Consider the following 6,431-nt stretch of genomic DNA (forward strand, 5'->3'; position numbering starts at 1 on the left):
CTCAACCCCATCAAAAATAAACATCACAGTTCACAGAAAAAAAAAAGGTCAGATTTGAGAAAAAGTAAAATGGTGTTTCAACCAAAGAATATGATGCACATTTATTTATCTAGGAAGATTTTGGTCTGTTATTAGGTAAAATCCTATCTCAGATTTTCTTTTTCTATAGTTATGGTTATAAGAAATTAATTTAGGATCAAATTTCTTTCATATTTTACTAGTATAATCAGATCTCATATTCAATTAATTATATTTTTTTGTTAGCATTGGAAGTTATAGTTATTGGCAGGCCCTTGATCTCACTCTAATTAATTTCAATCAATTAATTGATTGATGTTTTGATGATAACAAACCTACTCTTAATGATTAAATATTTTCAGTGTTTTGAACTGTCCACAGTATAAGGTTGGGAATAACGATTTCAACGACTTTTCAATTACTCAAATCAGAGCTAAAACGAAGAAATTACAGTCGAGACAACATACCCGACGTGATGATGTGGCAACAAAATCAAAATGATGAACAAATCAAAATATATCAAAGTATGACATTTATAATTTTGGAAGAGTAACAAAGGGCAGAGTTTTTCCTATTATTATATTTCTAAATAAAATTATTTTTACAAAATATAAATTTGAATCTAATCATTACTCACATCCATTTTTATTATTACTATATTATATTGTTATATTTTAAAATTTTGGTAGTTACTCACATAGTTTTATTATTATTATATTATTATATTTATAATAAATTTTGAATTTTCATTTGAACGTTACTCACATAACTTTTTATTATTATTATATTAAAAATTTTAAATAAATGAATTTAGAAAATTTTCTTATTTATTTACTTTTAATCTCCACCTTCCATTCTTCCTAACACAATCCAGTGGTCGATATTAATTCCTACATTTTGCCACTTTTCTTCTCTATATAAACTCATCAACTTCCCCACATTTCATATACACAACTTCCATACATTCTCCAATCCTCATTTGTTCAAAGTCTCCATTGTTTGTTGCTCTCTCCAAGCTTCCAATTTTATTTTTATTCATTTTATTCTTGAGAGAGATTTTTTTATTGTAACGTGAGAAGATAGTTGTGAGTGCTCCAAATTGTAAATCTACTCTTTGAAAGAGTTGCGGTGTGTTACTATCAAATTCACATACTTGTACCGGTTTGATCCTGTGCCGTGGAAAGGATTGAGTTTGCTCTTGAACTCGTAAAAAGAGCGGTGTAGCGGTTTGGCTCTGATCCACGGAAAGAGTCGAGAAAGTTGTTTATTCAAATTCCCAAGAGGCGTTTGGGGAGTGGAGTAGGTCGAGTTTGACCGAACCACTATAAAACTATGGTGTCATCTTTTCTAACTCTTTCCTATTTAATTTCAAAATTATTATTGTGATTTATTGTATGTTCTACTTGATTGTTGTTTTGACTTGAATTATTTTGTTCCTGTAGTTATCATCTTCTACTTATTTGTAAAGAGTTTCATCATTAGAAAAATTAATTCCGTTTAAACACTTTTATGGCTAAAACCCTATTCACCCCTCTACACTTGCCATACGGAGATCCATAAATCTATTAATAGTAGCCCAACAATGGATTAAAATTGGCCAATAATATCAGTTTATGAAAATAAATATAGAGTTAGAGTAATAATTGAAAATGTTTACAGAATTGACAATCTATTTGCAGAATGAAAATAATTACAAAGGGAGGAGGGAAGAGTGAGGGAAGTCTTGTTGAACAGAATTTAAAAATAAAACCAGAAATATAAGAGAGCATGTAACTCCATCAAATTTTGTCTAACACAAACTATCAAAATTTTAACAACTTAGATTAGAGAGATAATTTTATAGAATTCAAACTTGAAACTGATGTCATGGGCTCACATAGGTTGTCTTGGATTTCAAAGGACGGAATCGTTTGATGTTGACGTGGTTATATTTGATGTTGACACGTGCCCTTTGGTTCTGCACGTGTCATATATATTGATATGTGTGAATTGTCTGTGGATCGATATGCTTCCTATATGTTATGTATATGTTATAATATGTGAATTGTATGATAATAATTACGGTACGATGTGTTTAAGGATATGTTTGAGATAGGATACAAGAATGATGCACAAAACAAAATGTAACGATTGTAGTAAATTACGTTCATGAAACGTTAAGGTTAGGTTGCATACCGGAGTGATATGGATAAGAGAGATTGATGGAAGAATACGGTTAGGTTCCGGGTAGAAAGGGATAGGTTTGTGATAGATTGATAGAACGATAGCGTTAGGTTAAGTTCTTGTGATGAGATGACTAAGGTACGTTCACGTAATGATATGTCTGTGATAGGTCTAAGAACGTTAAGGCTATGATAAGTTAGAGAACGATATGATTACGAAGTGTTTACGTTATGACTTGTTTATGATATGATACATTGTGATGCAATATGTCATGGTATGATGTGTATATGATGAAATGATATGTGAAAAGCATAGAACGTTATGTTAGGTCTCTTAAATTGTGTGTATACAACATGATATGAATGACAGGAAATTACGATAAATGGCATGAAATATAACCCCGTTAGAATTATGTATAATTTGAGAATTGAAGAATGAGAAACCATATGGCATGAATGATGAACGATATCTGAAACGATATGAAAAATGATATGATATGTACACAATGCTAGAAGTGTTGTATTAAAGGATAATGAAAATGAAAAAGTTTTGGGACCTCATGCATTATGTGTGCTCGTGCATTTGGAGGGGTACCCCTATCCCATCACGAGGGTACGGACTCGTACATCCAATGGCAGGACAACGATCGTTATGCTTTGCATAGCACTGTCGTGACGGTTACTAGTTCTAGCGGGTGTCCGGCCCAAGGGGCTCCCAAAGTATGCCCGCCAAATAAGGAATGTGGCCCAACTGTGTGCGAACTAGCTGGTGAGCCCATACTCGCACGTATGGGTTGTGTGTAGAGTATATGGTACACGTTAAAAATTACCCGTTAGGACAACACCGTAGGGAAAACAGAATGAAAGATAAGTCCCATCATCTCATTGCATGTGATTGTTGCATTTAACCCCAATAGTGGGGTCACTTACCGAATATTTCTTCAAATACTCAAGCCATGTGCTACTACATTTTTCAGGTTAAGGCAAGGCATTCCTGTACGGCTGATGACATCACAACTCGAGACCATGGCACATGCAGGATAGTGGTATTTATTTTCTTAGACTTAGGCTAGAATAGGATGTTTTTAACTTAAAACGCTTATTTATTTTATTTAGTCTTTTGTTTTGTTGTTTTAAAGATGTTTTTGAAACACGTAAGTCCTAAATGTGTTTTAAGATAAAGGTTATGTTTTATGGAATTTAAATGAAGTCTTCCGCATTCAATGTTTATGCTAGGTATACAGTAGCGACCTGAAATTAGTAAAAAATTTTGGGTAGTTACAGTTTTGATCAGATCTGCCTTACTTGTGGTTGCTTTACTCACAAAAATAATAGAATGAATAAGAAGCAAATCAAGAGGTGTAAGTGGATTAAATCCATAAACATCAAAAGGAGAACAATGAGTGGTACTATGAATTGCTCTAAAGGAGAACAGTACTATGAAGTATTACTCTATTATATGTCATCTCTACAGATGACAAACATTCGTCCCAAGACTTAATATTCTTAGAAATAATTGGCAATAATCCAACTTATCCCACAGCATACTTTGACTTAAAAATTTAACCAGCCCTATCTTTTTTTGCGTGTAGCAAACCACATTTAAAGCCGTATACAATCCATATAAAATATCTATCCTTATTTAAAGTCGTATACAATCCATATAAAATATCTATCCCATTAAGGCACCATCATATTATAGAGCATTTAGGAATATAGAGCAGGGTATTGGGGGTATCGATCCCCATACCAATCGCATGCAAACAGAGCACTCTACCATCTTATCTACATTCCTACAATTCTTGCATAACAAAACACAAAACTGTGCGCCATCAATAATAGTGAAAATGAAAAAATATTTCTGCTCCTTATGTCAAAAATAAGAAAAAATTGAATAGAAATAAAATATAAATAAGAATAGTTTCTTTAGGAGATGCACTCTACCATTTTAGCTACATCCCCATAATTCTTACATGACAAAACCCAAAACTACACGTCATCAATAATAGTGAAAATGAAAAAATATTTCTGCTCATTATATCAAAAATAAGGAAAAATTGAATAGAAATAAAATATTAATGAGTTTCTTCACGAGATGCACTCTACCATCTTAGCTACATCCCCACAGCTCTTACATAACAAAACCCAAAATCCTCGTATCTCTCACATGCAAAGAGTGCACTCAACCATCTTACCTACATCCCCTCAATTCTTACATCACAAAACCCTAAACGTCCCGTCATCAATAACAGTGAAAACGAAAAACTCCCTATGATCATTATATCATAAATAAGATTAATAATTGATAGTTTTCCTTTGGAGATGCATGATAGCGATCCCCGTACCTCTCGCATGCAAAGCAAGTGCTCTACCATTTAAGCTACATCCCTACAATTCTTACATCACAAAACCTTTAAACTTCCCGTCATCAATAATGGTGAAAATGAAAAAAATATCTCTGTTCATTATATCATAAATAAGGAAAGATTAAATAAAAATAAAATATTAATAACAAATAGTTACTTTTGGAGATGCTGGGTATCGATCCCCGTGGCTCTTGCATGCAAAAAGTGCACTCTACCGTCTTAGCTACATCTCAACAATTCTTACAGGACAAAATCCTAAACGTCCCATCATCAACAATAGTGAAAATGAAAACTATCCGTGCTCATTATGTCATAAATAAGAAAATTTTGAAATAGAAATAGAATATTTGGTAGTAGGATTCCTTTGGAGATGCAGGGTATCGCACCGTACTTCTCACATGCGAAGTGAACGCTCTACTATCTGAGCTACATCCCCACAATTCTTACGTCATAAAATCCTAAACCTACCATCACCAATAATAGTGAAAATAGAAAAATATCTCTGCTCAATATGTCAAAATAAGAAAAGATTGAATAGAAATAAAACCATCTGAGCTACATCTCCACGATTTTTACATCACAAAACTTTAAATTCATCAAAAATAGTGAAAACGAAAAAAATATCTCTGCACATTATGTCATAAATAAGGAAATATTGAATAAAAATAAAACATTAATAACAAATAGTTTCTTTGAGAGATGCAAATGCAAAGTATGAATCCCCGTACCTCTTGCATGCTAAGTGAATGCTCTACCATCCAAGCTACATCCCCACAACTCTTATATCACAAAACTCTAAATTTTCTATCATAAGAAATATCGCTACGAATAGATTCTTTCGGAGATAAGAGGTATGATCCCCGTGCCTCTCGCATGCTAAGCGAACACTCTACCATCTGAGCTACATCACCAAAATTCTCATATCACAAAACCCTAAATGTCTCGTCATCAATAATAGTGAAAATGAAAAACTATCTCTGCACATTATGTCATAAATAAAAATAAATTGAAAATAATTAATATATTTAATAATTGATAGTTATCCTTTAGAGATGTGGGTACCAGTCCCCATACCTCTGGCATGCAAAGCGAGTGCTCTACCATCTAAGCTACATCCCCATGATTCTTAATTCACAAAATATTAAATTTTAGGTCATCAATAAAAGTGAAAATGAAAAAATATATCTACTCGTTATGTCATAGATAAGGAAAAATTGAATAGAAATAAATTATTAATAAAAAATAGTTTTTTTTGAAGATGTGGGGTATTGATCCCCATACCTCTTGCATGCTAAGCGAGGCTCTACCATCTAAGCTACATTCCCACATTACTTGCACCACAAAATCCTAAATTTTCCGTCATCAATAATAGTGAAAATGAAGAAATATCACTACTCAAAATGTCATGACTAAGGAAAATTTAATAATAAATAGTTTTATTTTGGAGATGCGGGGTATCAATCCCCTTACCTCACGTAGGCAAAGTAAGCACTCTACCATCTGAGCTACATCCCCACAATTCTTACATCACAAAACCCTAAACGTCTCGTCATCAATAATAGTGAAAATGAAAAACTATCCCTGATCATTATGTCATAAATATGAAAATTTTGAAAAGAAATAATATATTTAGTAATCCATTCATTTGGAGATGCAAGGTATCGATCCCTGTACTACCCACACGGGAAGCGAGCGCTCTACCATTTGATCTACATCCCACTCAATTCTTACATCAGAAAATCCTAAATGTTCCGTCATCAATAATTGCATAAATGAAAAAATATCTTGGTTCATTATGTCATAAATAAGGAAAGATTTAATAGAAATAAAATATTAATAACAAATAGTTCCTTTTGGAGATGCAGGATATAGATCTATGTACCTT

This window comes from Cucurbita pepo, chromosome 3, assembly GCF_057944985.1.
Source record: "Cucurbita pepo subsp. pepo isolate OVF chromosome 3, ASM5794498v1, whole genome shotgun sequence".
Classification (NCBI taxonomy): domain Eukaryota; kingdom Viridiplantae; phylum Streptophyta; class Magnoliopsida; order Cucurbitales; family Cucurbitaceae; genus Cucurbita; species Cucurbita pepo.